This window comes from Ambystoma mexicanum, chromosome 2q (genome assembly GCF_040938575.1).
Source record: "Ambystoma mexicanum isolate Mex_15411 chromosome 2q, UKY_AmexF1_1, whole genome shotgun sequence".
NCBI classification, from domain to species: domain Eukaryota; kingdom Metazoa; phylum Chordata; class Amphibia; order Caudata; family Ambystomatidae; genus Ambystoma; species Ambystoma mexicanum.
Window position 1 is genome coordinate 1458126562 of NC_090924.1, and position 15747 is coordinate 1458142308.

A 15747-nucleotide genomic window follows, 5' to 3' on the forward strand; every position below is an offset into this window, starting at 1 on the left:
GGTACAGTGCTGCATGAGGGTCCACCGTCAATCGAGTACTACATTCCACTGACCCTTCACAAGTTTGTTCGCGACTGCAAAGATAGTATGTGAAACAATGGGACCATAGCAGAATGAACATATGAACCAATATCTCACTGCCATCGGGATGAAATACATGATTGTAATAGCAAGATGCCATGCGTCGAATTGCAGCGTTGTGTGCGGGACGTGCTCGCCCAAAGGGGATTGCAGCTTGCACAGGTGGAATGAATCACCACAGGTGGAGGCTATACAGCTTGAAAACATATAAATTGCACACCCAACCCCCTCCCACAACCACACCCACTCCAAAATGCTACCGGCAGGACTAGCGATGTTGGCCCTGTGGGACCTGATAGCACTGCAAGTACTCCAACTTCAAGAAGAAGACGAACACCAACTACTACAACAACCGGCCGCACAGAGGAGACGCAGGAGGAGGAGGAGGGCAAGGCAGGGCCAGCAAGGCCCACCAGCACAGCCACTACCACCACGCAGGCAGCCCGCAATCCCACACCTCCGAGCACATCCGTTCAACCTCACTGATGAGCAGATCCACACCCTCTACCGTTTGGACCGGGACACCATAACCGCCATTGTGGACATGACACACGCTGACCTTGTCAGCATGGTAGATAGCCCAACCGCCATCCCACCCCTACTGAAGGTGGTGTCTGTACTCCACTTCCTGGCCACAGGCACCTACCAGCACACAGTCGGACAGTTGCATGGCATTTCACAGTCACTGTTGTCACAGACACTATTGCAAGTGCTCGATGCCCTCCTGAAGCACGCAGACGACTACATCTCTCTACCACGCTCGGAGCAGGAAATTACGAACACAAAAGTGGGATTCCATGCACTTGGCGGCATACCGGGTTGCATTGGTGCCATCGACTGCACCCATGTGGAATTGGTTGTCCCACATGCCATGGAGGCCCAGTACCGCAACCGAAAACAATATCATTCTCTTAATGTACAAATGGTGTGTGACTCCAACAGGATCATTACACATTGTTGTGCCCGATTTCCTGGATCAACCCATGATTCTATGGTCTTGCGGAACTCTACAATAGCACGCTACATGGAGCGACATGCAGGGAACAGATCCTGGCTACTCGGTGAGACTCATTTCATGCATGATAATGTGGGGTATGTGATGCGGCAATGACCTGGCAGGAAGGGGGGGTGCGTACGTAGCAATGTCATTCCACAAACATCCTTTATTGTCCACATACAGGTGATGCCGGGTATCCACTGAAGAGATGGCTCCTTACACCACTCCGGAACCCACAGAACCAGCATGAGGAGGACTACAACCATGCCCACTCACGTACCCGTGTAGTCATAGAACAGGCATTCGGCCTACTGAAGGGTCGTTTCCGCTGCCTCAGCAGGTCTGGCGGGGCACTCCTGTACCGCCATGAGAAGGTTGCAAAGATGGTCATGGCATGTGTCATGCTACACAACATGTGCGTACGTAGAAATGTGCCCATGCCCCCTGACGCAGAACTGCAAGCACCTGAAATATGGTCATGATGAGGGTGGGGATGTGGCAGCACCTCAAGGAGTCCGCGAGGCACAGGAGGGCCGTGAAATTCGTCAGATTATCATAGATTCATGCTTCTAGCACTCACGCCTGGTGGCTGATACATGGACACGGGACTTGTGGCAGTGTGTGTGTCTGGAACATGCACAATATGGACTGTACGCCTATAATGGCCTCATACACAAAGATCAATGTCCACACATCTCATTGGATGATTGTGAAATGTTTATAGCATATGTGAAATTATGTTACACACCCCATCGACCCGCCACCCAAGTAAGCCCAACACACCCCCTCCACCCTCCTACCTCCCCCCCGAACACCAGTGTCCAAAGATGCTCATTGTCAGTGGGCAGACGCTATTGCAAGCCCCCTCTCCTGGTATCAGGGGCACCCCTGCCTGTGGAGCGCAGGTTCCTCCCAGATCTACGTTGGGGGCTGCCCTGGACGGAACTTGCAACGGATGATGTCTCTGCCTGCTCACGTCCATGCATGTCCCTAAGGGTTTGTGAGAGCTCAGTGAGCACACGGCGCACAGCGGCAAGTTCAGCACATACGTCTTTGGACGTCGCATGCAGTTCCCCCCTCAGGCTCTCGGTGCTTCTCTCCATTTGTACTCTCAGGCTCTCGGTGCTTCTCTCCATTTGTACTCTCAGGCTCTCGGTGCTTCCTCCATTTGTGCCCTTAGTGTCTCAGTACATGTTTCTATGGCTGCCTTAGTACCCCCACATTCATCAGCATGGTCCTTCAGGAGCGTGGCCAGTTGCTGCTGTTGCACGATCACCTGGTCGAGGGACTGTTGCCTCTGCTGGGCCATGGCCATTTGCAGTGGTTTCACAGAGGGGCTGATCAACTCATGTTGCCTTGACACAGGGCTTGTGGGGAATGGCCAGTCGTCGTCTTGTGGGTGCCCCTGCGTGGTATCCTCATGGTGTACGGGATGAAACAAACAGGGGGATTGAGACAGGTCATGGATGGATCCTACATCGACATCACCGTTTTCTGTGTCGGAGCATGCTGCCATTAATGCAGTGTCACCTATGGTGCTGCTGCCACCAGAAGCAGTGCCTTCTGTGGCATCCATTGGGGGGGCCTGTGGTGGTGCTGTTGTGGGCATGCTGGCTGCTGGGGTACCTGTTGAAGTCCCCTCCTGTGTGCTGCCACTTGATTTGTGCTGCTGCCGTGTCTTGATCCATGCAGCTGAGGTGGAGGGTCTTTGGCCGTTGGTCTTGGCCCTCTTTGCAGGTGTGCTGGTAGGGGTGTCCTGGAGCTCGTCGTTTGAATCGGACCCTGTGGTGGAGTAAAGGAGGGCGAGCGTTATTAATGGGTCTGTGGAAATTGGAATGGCAATGTATCACATGCATTGGGGTGGTACCTGAGGGTGATTTGGGTCAGGGCCTTTGAGGTGGTTTCATTTTTGTGTGGATTGAGGATGCAGTTGTTTTGCGGCCTGCAGTTAGGGGGTGCCTGCTGCACGTGTAGAGGGTGTTTTTAGGAATTTTAATTATGTATTTATTTATTTTGACTTTTAATGTGCGCTATCAGGCCAATGTATGTGGACGTTCTCCTGGACATGTGTTTCTGTTGCACTATGTGGACACATGGTACTTCACATGATTGGACATTGTGGATTTAGCATTGTTTTATTTGGGACACCTCCCTGATTCTTCGGATGTCTGCACTCCTTTCTCCATCCCTCCGACTCCCTCTATGGTCTCCATTCCAATGGTGGAGGCACAGATTTCTTCCCAGGGGGTCAACTTGATGGGTGATTTCGATCCTCCCCCGGTAGCTGTGGCAATGTTACGGTTGGCGGATAGTATGCTCCGTACGCGTATCCGCAAGTCGTCCCATCGCTTTCTGCATTGCTGTGGGTTGCGGGGTGCGGTCCCCACCGCACTTACCCGCTGTGCCACCAGGGCCCATATGGCCTTCTTGTTCGCAAGTGCCGTCCTGGTCATTTGCGTCGAGAAGACGACGGCAGCATTCTCCTGGAGGGTCTCTGTGAGCACCGTGAGTTCCTCACGGGAGAAGTGCACCTGCCGCTTGCGGTCGCACGCTTTTTTCGCTACTTTTCCCATTGTTATTGTTTTCACTAGGGTGGATGACGGGTTGGGATGTGTCTCAGGGTAGTATTTTGAATGGTTGTGTGGGAATTCTGATTTTATAGGTGTACGGCGTGCTGTTTCCCGTTCCGGGACCATGTTTTTGCTTCCGTTTCCGTATATTTACGGTCACCGTATTTTCCGATTGCCGCTCATTACGGTGACCGCTATGATGGGTGGCGGAATTGCACCTAGGTCGCCGTACGACGGCGGTGAGGGGCGTTTTGGGGACATTTCCGCCATTGCGGACTTTGCACTTCCGCCATGGCGTAGTGCTCGTGCCCGATGGGTCAGAATTAGCCGCACTTTACTCCGTCGTGCAATGGCGGAAACGCTATTTACGCTATGGCGGTCAGGTCAGTTGCTTTCCGCCAGGGTCGTAATGAGGGCCTACAAGTGGTAATACAATTTCACCTTTGGTACAAGCCTGTACTACACAGAAAGAGTGGTAGCAATGGCTGAGCAGCCAGACTTATCCCAAGAGCAAATGAGCAGTAGTAGAGATTACACAAAGGACCACAATCACTGTGACTCAAGCAAACACTGACTCAAGGTTTCTGGTTAAAAAAATATAAGTACATATATTTTTAAACCATCTGTTCACAAAACACTTCACTTATAGTGAGATAAAACCACACTTCAAATATACTACACACAACCAATTCCCCTTGAGCAGAACAATTCAAGGTAAGTACCTTGGGTTTTGAGAGACCAGTGTTGTGAAACAAAGATGTTATCAGGTGTACATATGCGATCACTTTTGACAGTATTGACAGTTCGGTCTTACTAAAGATAAGTGTACTTGTGGGAAGAAATGTAACCAAATTCAAACACACTTAGCACTTGAATAAACACAAGAAAATCGGGGATAAAAATCATAGGCAATACTTTTGTCAGGGCAGATAGAATCAGAGGGCACCTTCTAACCAGTAGATAAGTCAATAGGCCTGCGCCAGTGTCAAATGAAACAGAGGTCCTGTTGCCGAGGATCACACGGTTAGTACAGTTCACGATTCGAGATTGCCAGGAGTACTTAGATATTGTCAGGAAAGGAGGCAAAAGTTACAAGTGGGAAGGAAGAAAAGGAAAAGCCTTTGGAGAGGAAGAAGGGTTCACCCCAATTCCTCAAAGTCAGACACAATACCTTATTCGTTGAAGAAAGCTGGTGCCACAGCATTTGTTCCTGGTAGTTCCTGCAGACTCACGGTTCCTGGAGCTTCAGTCGTGGAGACAAGAAGGAGGACATCTGGAGCGATCTGCACTACCCAGGGATGAGGCCAGCAGCAGCGAAATGATGGTGAATAAAAGGTGCGCTCCTTTAAAACAGGAAAGGCTCTTCCGATTGCTATCCGGATCATTACAGCACTGTGCAGCAATTTCGACCACGAAGAGGATCCTCTGTCTATGGAAGGGGAGCTGGTTGACCCCATCAGGCTCAAGGGAAGAAGACTCCGGACTGGATCTTCTCTGGTTGTTGAAGGGTAGATAGCTCAGAACTGCAGCAGGGCTTCACTGGGACTCAGGAGTTGCATCAGCCATCTTCTTCTCCGCTTCTCTTTGGTTCTTTGCAGTAACAGTAGCGACTCTGAATTCCAGCCCAATAGTCCTGCCTTTTATGCCAAAATCCCCCATTCAACCAGCCTGGCTGTCATTCACTCAGCAGGGGGGATTTCTAGCCCGGACAACCACCTCAGCCAATCAACACAAAGTGCGAGGTCAGCGAACAAAGAAGGCAAACCTGATTTGGCGCAAAAAGTAAACACAAGAAGGGCTTTAACAAAAAGAAATGGTGACTAAACCCGACCGGAGCAAAAATAAAAAGTATTTGGTCAAGCGGGTTTAAGTTCGATGCTAATATAATAGCCTAAAACAGTACCACATTTATATAGTATAATCGCGGCAGAAAAGTAGATACCACTGCCACCAGCCAAGTCTGAATGTTAAGAGAGCAAAACAAAGCTCATAGAGGCACAAACAAAAAGGCTAGGAATTAACCCTTTCCAATACTCCAGGTAAGATTGGGTGTAAAGGGTCTGTGGTTTAAAGTGAGCATATAAAGTTACTGGCAACTTTACCTGTTTCTGGGGGACAGTAGTCAGCCCCAGAAAAATGGAGTCAGTGGGAAGTCTCAAAGACAACCCTGTGTCACTGCACTGAAGATGCTGTGTAACACACACAAAAGTGGGCCTCCTGGAGTGGTGTGGCTACAGAGCCCAAGATCACACAAAAAGTAGAAATACACATGGCAAAACACATGTAAGAGTGGGAAAAAGGCTCACACTCTTACCAGGTGGAAAAAATAAACCCCTGATATCCAGCCAAGCTGCTGAGGGACTCACTAGGTTAGGGAAATTAGCCATAAATGAGAATTCTCCCTAACAGCAGTGCTGAGCAAAAGAAGGAAGGCCGCTTTTTTACTTTCCAAAGTGTGGCACAGATAAAAAGCAAGTGAATTACAGGCAAAACTCCAAAAGGCGAGGTTGGATGAGTCAAGAAGCCAAAGCCATATGAAACCGGGGTGAGCTGACATTTGATACAAATTGTGTGAAAGAACGAAGCTCCTGTTGATAAGGCATGGACAAAAACAAGATGTGTCAGAGTTCTATTCGAAAATAGCATTATAATAAACTGAAAGCTCAATTTTGTGGTCTTCAATCACATGGGGAGAAGCAGTTGGATGAGCATGATGGTCACACCTACGCACGAGGACAGATTGCGCCATCACTCCCCTGAATTCTTTAGTATCTAGGAACATTACCAAACATGAGTTCAAAGCCATAATTGATGGCAGACCACTGAGGTGATGATGGATGGTTATGCTAATTGGTGGGAAGCATGGTTAAGATGAGCTCTCCAGCACCTGGACACTCAGCCTGCATGCTGCTTACGTAGGTTGGGAAGGTACTGATTAATGTTAGAAGCCAACCAATGAGAGAGGACCGCATGATCAAGGGTCCTACAGTTGCGTAGCCAATTGGACGTCGTGTATTTTGTGACGTTCATAGTGACATATTTTAAGGAAGGGTAAATTGCCCCATCTGATGTTAAGAAGCCTATCACTTTATTTCACATCCCAAACGAGTATGGATCGTATAGCTAGATGATCCGTTTAAACCCTATCACATTCACCCTTAGGATTTGAAGTTTTGCCATGTAGGATGATGGTAGTGATGCGCAGGTTAACGTCATCAATGACGAATATGTACTAAAACATTTTTTATGAAATGCTTTGAGATTGTGATGAGAGACCTCTGCTGATATCTGTTGTACTCCCTATTTTATATGATTGAAATTAAAACAGTTATCCTTTTGCCAACTAACTGAGTTGTCTCGATTATTTATGTTTTAATAATTTCTGCATCCCCATCTCTCTCAAGGGTATTGCTATCTCATCTTAAAGGGTTACGAGATCCAGTTCACATGGCCGCAGAGAATGGCTGTTAGATAATCCATTGAGATAAGTACGCTTTCGAGGTCCCGGAAATATCACACAACCTCTGCTATTCGGCTGAATGGAAAGGACGTGAGGCTCCCTGTAGATAGCGGTTTTTAGAATAACACAAAAGTTTTGCAAGCCAGGTTAGACAGGTTCCCTTTTTTTCAGTCAGAAACCCCTCCTGGCGTATACATGAAGCTGAACGGATGGAAAGTTGAAGAGGTCACTGAGGAGGCGTGCAATCCCGATATTTGGAAGTTGAAAAATTCGAATGGTGAGTAGAAAACTGAGCAGGGTGGCAAAAAGAGTGAATGGGCAGTGGGTGAAGAAAGTGATAAAAGGGAAAACAAGTAACGAAGGGAGGTGGTGTGAGATATTGAGCAAAAATTGACTTGAGGGGAAGCCAAGAAATTAAGAAATATTGAGAAGAGAGGCTGTGATAAAAGTGTACGCCTAGGTGTCTGCATTTTAAAGAATGTAACAGAAGGAACAACACCTAAAATCCTGTAGTGGATGACTTAGGAGACAGGTTTAATTAAAACAAACTTAAGGAGGGCTGTTCACACTCCGTATGGGGTATCTTTAGGGGCAGGATTAGTTTTATGAGAGAAGACAAGGATATTTGTGGCCGGCTGAGTTTTTTTGTCCATCTGTCTGTTTTATGTGATTGTATGAAAAATTATGAAATGGTAAAACGGAATTGATGAAAATCGCAAGAGTTGTTAAGGACTACGCATATATTTAATGAACTTGTATTGATGATATTTTTAGCAGATTAAAGAAAAAAATGAAATAATAAGCCTGTGACGATTGGTGCACGCTGATATTATTTCGGTTGTATTAAAAAGTATTAGCATAATTTGCAAAGAGTAAACAAAGAGTATTGATGGTCAAAATGGAGTTTGAGGTGTCAAAATGGAAGATATTATTCCACTTATACACCTTTGCAAGCAATTACCAAAACATGCACCCAAGCTTAGACAGTATAGTGCGGAATGGGTTAAAGGAACCGCAGACAAGATGTTCTTGTAATGGCCATAAGGTAGATTGCTGTCGAAGTCAGTTCTGCAGTATGTGATGACATATTTGCATGCTGCGATTACAGAGAAAAGGTTAGACAAATGACTAGCGAGCTTAGAGCTCTGGAAGATGTACCAGGTGGATAGAGAGGACCTGCATCCTGTAGATTGGATACTTAATGTATGCACAGAGGGGGGTGAAGAGCCTTCCGCTCCACTAGCTATGCCTGAAACAGGCGGCAATAGTAAGACAGATGATGGGCTGTACCCATTAAGGGAGGTCACGCAGCAACAGAGTATAGCAACCCGGCATATGAGTCACCTGCGCAAAGCAGCGACGAGGGCCCGTAGAAAAATATTGAGAGAGATGTAATCTCTAAGGTCCCAAGGGACAAGGAGAGATGCGATAAGTAGAAAGGTGATTGACCAAGTATATCTATAGATATAGGACAAGAAATAGGGAGATGGATAAGACTGATGAGTTGGCTCTTGTACAAAACAAATGGATGGGTGGTCAGATTTTGCTCAAACTCGATGGTAAGAGGATTAAGGACGTAAGGCAAAGGAAAGATCAAGATGAACAGGACAAAAGGATAAAGAAAGAGAATAGAATAAAAAGAAAGGATAGACAGAGACAGGAAGAGTTGTACCAAGAGGAGCAACTGAGAAAACAGGAAAGAGCAGAGGAGCAGAGAAAATATGATAACAGGCAGCGGGCCATCAAAGAGCAAGAAAGATTAGAAAGAAAAACAAGGGAAGAAAAAGAACAGAAATTAAGGGAAAGAATTCAAATACGAAGGGAGAATGAGAGAAGGGACATGAAGAAAAAAGAAGAAGACAGGGTAAGGGAGGAAGCAAGGAAGCAAAGAGAGTTTTATGATGAAATAGAACGAAAGAGAAGACAGAGATCACACAATCTTGATCGCATAAAAAAGCAGGTAATGGATCCTAATCCAGTAGTGGCATGGGAAGATTTAGAAGAATTCTTCCCGACACATGAGCCGATAGCAGGGCCATCCAGAGCAAATCTGGAGAATGAGTTTGACTCTAGAAGCATTGGAGATGCAATCGATAAAGTTTACCATGACATGAAGTCCAAGAAAGTACTGCAGGGGAAGAGTAAAAATGATCGTCTTATCTAGTTTTGAACCAAAGGAGCTGTCTTTAAATAGACTGACTCTGAACAAAGATGACAAAGAGAGAGGTCACACAAATTGGATACAAGAAATTTCAGAAGAAGATAGAGAACCCACTTATGGGGAAGAAGGCAGTATATGTGGGCCTGAAGGGTGTTTTTCAATAGATAAGGAAGTAAGATGGTCGGATTTAGACCTCCCCATATCTCGGCTGTCAGATTCTATGAAGTGGCCTTGCCACCATATGTGAATAGGCTAAGGTCGCTACCAGGTAGGAGGTGGTGTGGAACATTGTCCCTGCCATGGACAGGCAAACGATAGGTGACGAATGTGAGTTTGGGAGCGGCCGTTTGGAAAGTGCTTAGAATGTTATATCCGGATATATCAGACATGGGAGCTATAATGATGAAAAAGATGCAAGAAGGGGATGATCCGCTTGTTTATATCCAGAATTTCCAAGAACAGTGGGCTTTGGAGACACGCGAGGCTAGGGGGAAATCTATACCTGTGTTCTATCACATATTATGCCAAGGGCTGCCAGACCTGGTACAAAAGCAGCTCAAGAGGTTGGTGGGCATGAAAGCAAAGCCATTGTCAGAGATTCAGCTAACCATTATGCATTATTGTAGGCTTTTGCAAGAAATGAATCGAAAGGAAGACGATACTAAGAAAGCCAAAGAGGCAAAGTTAGTGAACATAAAACAGTCTAAATACGCCATTGAAGGGGCAATGCTGACTAGTGGAGACGGATCCGGTTCACAGCAATCAGCAAACATGCCACAATGGAATAATCAAAGACAGTTTGACCAAGGTAATAATGGGTTTATACCACAGGGAAGGGGATTTTTCGAGGAAGAGGTTTTCAGAATAATCAGGGAATCTTCCAGAATAATCAGAATGGGTTCCAGAACATGCAGAATGATAACCAAGGCATCCAAGGAGGACAAAATAGGAGACCTCATGTATGTTGGACATGTGGAGTGACAGGGCATATGGCACACATGTGTGGAAGTCAAGGATGTGTACAGAATAATCAATTTTCAAGAGGGGGATGTCAAACCCGCCTGCATATTCGCAGCAGAATGGAGATGGGTTTGCTCAGCAGACACAAGTGCCGGGAGTAGAGCAAGATTTTCAAACACAGCAGCCTCAAATGAATCTGCCACAAGGGCAGTTGCAACAATCGCCTTTGAATATACAGCAAAGCTTGAGCACAGGACAGTTAATGACTCATAGCATAGGAGGTGTCACTGTCGATGGAGGGAATCCTTTCAAAGGTACACAAATGAGAATGTACCTACAATAGGACAGCTCACTGGGAGACTTGATGTGGTTTATACTATCAATAATGCCAAATCCTCAAGAGGAATCAAGGGTTGACGTTATTATAGGAGGCAAATCATTTTCGTTTTTAGTATACACGGGTGCAACACGCTCATGTTTACATGAGGAGAAATTTTCAATGTCTGGAAATGCCATGAATACTCAAGGTTTCATAGGAACTACAAGTAGAGTTCCTTTTACTGATGCACTACCAGCCTCTATAGGAGAGTGTGACATGTCTGTACAGTTATTATATTCAAGACTGACACCTGTCAATATATTGGGTTGAGATTTAATGACAACGTTGAATATGACAATTTTGTTTACTGATGAAGGCATCGTGTGCTTGAAACCAGGAATGAATTATTTGAATGTGAAGGAGTTTGTTATGGCATTTGCAGGACAGACAGCTATACGAGGAGTGCCATTAGATCTGAGGTTTTCCACTAGGGGTATGCATTATATTGACATGGCTACCAAGTTTAGTGGGTAGAACTGTGAGAATACCTGATGAATTTCTATTTAGACCAAGATACCTATGGATGAAGAGGAAGGGTGAACCTTCCCTTTAGATAGTACGAGGAGACATGGCTTTGCTTGATGAGAATGACCATGAAGGCAGACGATGGAGCACAGTGATTGCCATTCGAGAGGGTTGTAGATTGACTGATGAGGAAATGTTTGGAGATTATCTATCTGATGATCTAGTGTTATTCGAGATAAGAATTACTTATTGGGTAAGAGCCATTCAGAAAATGATGTTAGCACTAAAATACCCAGAGTACTACGAGGAAGACATGGGGAAGATACCAGTTTCTTTATTTGATTTTGATTTTGAGGAATTTGTTACACGCACCAGGAAAGAGTAAACTGTATTACTTAAGGGCCATTGCCCATGATCGGGCTGGGTTATCAATCAAGTGGACCTCTAGAACATGTCAATCATTTAGTGCTGCAATTCTAGAGGACCCGTTGATTAAGTGAGTGTTGAGAGTAAAGGTGTTATGTGTGTGTGGCAAGAGGTCCAGAATTCCATTAGAATAGCGGTGCATATGTCAAACTTGAAGGCAGCGTCTGAGTGCAGGCATCCACCTAAACACCAACACCAATATAGTCAAAAAATTGTCGATCTAAGGAAAGAAAAACGGTATCGAATCAGAAAATTAGGTTTCTGCAAACAGATTGACAGTGATTACGCGGAGACTAAGGCAGAGATTAATAAATGCTATAAATCCCAAATAAAACGGCTGAAATATGAGCTGTTCAATATTAAGAATCAGAATCTCATGGCTGTTTTAATTTCTAAAAACGTTAGGAATTTATGGGTGACTATGCGCACTCCATTCGGCACAGCCGAGCAGATTGAGGAATCAGCTATCTCCGCTGTTTCCTGGGTAAAACATATCACAGTAAAATTTGCTATGCCTAGTCAATTTTTATTAGAGGAGAGATCGCCATTTCGTCCCATTTTCCAGGGTTGTCCTTGGTCTTATGAGGAAATACACCTGGCCATCACAAAATCTAAGGGGTCGCGAGCACCAGGACCAGATGGCATTCCGCCATGTCTTATCAAGCTTAATCCGGAAATGTGGGCGGCATTATTTAAAATCAAATTTGACGCTATTTATTATCTTGGGCACATCCCCGCATCCTGGTGCTCTGCGATAATTATCCCAATTTATAAAAAGGGGCCAATGACTGACCCTGGGAACTTCAGGCCGATTGCTCTTATGGATGCCTCGGCTAAGATCTTTACAAATCTCCTACTACAAGCCGTTAACCAATATATTAATCAGTCTAACCTACTATCCAAATTCCAAACTGGCTTTCGACGATTCATGGGCTGCCAGCTCAACGCAACTATCATTGCCCATTTGTACCAGCAAACCAAATTAGACAAGGCCGGTTGTGTTTACATGGCGGCCTTGGACCTTACTGCTGCGTTTGATTCAGTAATCAGAGAGCTACTTTGGAATAAATTGATTAAATTTGGTTTCTCATCCCAGTTAGTTTCAATCATAGCGGCTCTGCAGCACCATACAACATATCGCATCCGACTTACCAGGGCTGGTGTACTCACCGAACCCATTCCGACTGAGATCGGACTGAAACAGGGCTGCAATCTTGCTGCAGTCCTGTTCAACCTCTACTTATTGGATTTAGACGATCAATGGCAAGAGGCAGTGATTTTTCCTGCAAAATTGGATATTATTGCATTGAACTGGTTAAGTTTTGCGGATGATCTACTGTTTTTCGATAGGACCCCCTATGGATTACAGACTAAATTGAACCTTTTCCATACCTTTGCATGTAAACATAATTTAACGATTAATACGGAGAAATCCTTTATTATTACATTCAATGAAGGACGTCAAAAAATTAAAAATTTTACATGGTCGATTGATTGCTGTGCGATTCCGAGGGCCCCATCCATGCGTTATTTGGGTTATCATCTGGCATGCAGTAATTCCTGTGAGAACTGGAAGTTAGTCTTAACCAAAAAAGCCCAATCGCTGACTGCACAGCTTAAACTGGTGTACAATCGCCTTGGGAAATTTTCAATGATACCAATGCTTACTTTTTACCTACAAAAGATCGAACCAATCTTGTTATATGCATTGGATCTTTTTTTATACAAGATGGATGATATTGTGGATACTATCCAGGGGAAAATGTTAAAAAAGGTTCTGGGTCTTGCAATGTCCATACCAAATGCTATTGTTTGCCATGAGTTGGGAATCCTACCACTATCAGTTAAATGGCATTGGCGAATGCTAACCAACTATGGGAAAATGCTGGCTCCTCCTAAGAATTCATTGTATGAAGAGCCTGCAATAATGACTGAGAAGGGGCATCCTCGGTCGATCTTGATAATTAAGAATAGGATGAAACAATTCCTTTCAGATGCTATGATTTCACATGAGGAGTTGGTATTGGGGTTACCATCATGTAAGACTAAATACTGCAGATACCACTGGTGTCTGTTGACTAAAAACATTCAGGGGTATCAAACTTACACTGAATACGCGAAATTTATAAGACAATAGGGATCTCGCCCAAGGTATCAGATCGTGTTTCCATGCAATATTGTAAGAAGGATTTACCTAAGATTTCGTCTGAATCAAATGCTTACTAATGAAAAGATTATGTCTTGGCAAAAGTATAAAAATAATGCATTGAGAGGATTATGTAGATTCTGCCAATTACCGGATATAGTTGAATCCTTGAAACACCTTACTGTATATTGCAGGTATTTCGAAGTGGAGCGAAAACGATGCTTTACCACCCACCTCTATACTGAGACGAGCATGAGTAGGGAATCGCTTTGGCAACGATGTATGTGGGGAAGAAGTATAACACTTATCATCTGTTTGACAAACTTCCTTGTTATCATTGAACGGGAATTAGCCGGGAAAAACGATCAGTTGGTGTAATGTATGTATTGTCTGGTACTGTCACTACTTTGGATTTATGATACTGTGGTAATATGCGGGTGCTCAATATTCCTGCTGAAATGTTAAATGTACGATATTTTCGATTTTTGGTTAATGATTTAACGGGATTGCAAAGGATTTGTAGATATTTTAAATTGCAACTCATATTAGAATGTGATTTTTGTAAAGGTTAAATAAACCATAAACAAATAAAAAAAAAAAAAGCAAGAGTATCATTAGGTAAGAGGTTCAATTTATTTAAATAGAAATATTTTCATGCTCTTCCTAAAGAGGTCCGGTGTCTCACACATTCTGATCTCCAGTGGGAGTTGGTTCCAAACCTTAGGCCCAAAGACACCAAATTGTCGATCTCCTCTAGAGAAACATTTGATTTGTGGAACACAGGTCAAGAGTTTATCTTGAGAATGCAAATTACTTTTTGGGTGGTATAGCCTGATTTCTTCAGCAAGTTAGTCGGGTGCAAGCCCTCTCAGGCATTTGAAGACTAGACAGGCCATTTTGAATTTAATTCTATCCTCCACCCTCAAACAGTGCAAGGATCTGTGCACTGATGATACATGGTCCTGTTTCTTGAGCTGTCCTTTTACTCTGAGCGCCGCGTTAAGCTACTACTCGAGGCATGGTTGGTCATTGCACCCACCACTACTGCCCTGTCTTCCATTGGATACACAGGTGCATGTTCTTTAGTGATCGCAGTGTGTAAAAGACTGCTTTCACCTTTGCCCCTACCAGGGTCTCACTGCTCAGGTTCTCATGCCACATACAGCCCAAGTACTGCAGTTTCAATCACATACAGCCCAAGTACTGCAGTTTCAATCAACGGGGGGGGGATTTGACACTCCAACAGCATTTTGACCTTTGGGCCGAACAATATAATCTCTGTTTTGGCAGCATTGAGCTGTAGATAATTGTCGGCCATCCACTTATTGAGCTCTTCCAAACAACGGTTAATTCTCTCAAAGATGTCCTTTATGTTCTGGATCTCAATGTTTAGTGGTGTCTCGTCTGTGCACGAGTGGAATCGCAGGAAGTAAAGATTGTAGATCAGTGGGGATAGAGCAGAGCTCTGAGACACCCCACATTCCAGTTCCACCATTTCTGAGGTGAAGCCATCCAATATTACCTTCTGAAATCTGTCTTTGAGAAAGGATTCAAACCATTTTACCACCTGTTCTGATGCTTTGCTAACTTGCCCAATACGTTGTAGCATAATCAGGCCATTCACTGTGGTCAACAACATGGTTGACCCTTCCTCATCTGCAGCCTCTAACAGGTCATCGTGTACAGCCAAGAGAGCTATCTCCATGTTATGATATGGACGGAACCCCGACTGCAGATTGTCCAACATTTCGAACTGTTTGTGAACGCTTGAACACAACCTTTCTTAAATTTTAGTCGCCCATATCAGGTTAGCCACCTGCCGGTAATTCTTCATTACTTCCGGATCTAAGATGGATTTCTTTAGCAGTAGCTTCACTTATGCTCTTTTTAGGGCTCTGGGGAATCCACACACTTGTAGTGATTGGTAATGAAGGGCGTGATATTACTTGCCAGGCGTTAGGCTGTGCATGATGACATTCCGCATGAAAGATCATTAGTGGGCTTCAGTTGACTGATCAGGGCGAGAATCATATCTTCATCCACCTTTGAAAGTGGAAGACTGCTTCTCCTTGCTTCCTCTCCTTCCCTGTTCTATACTCTTT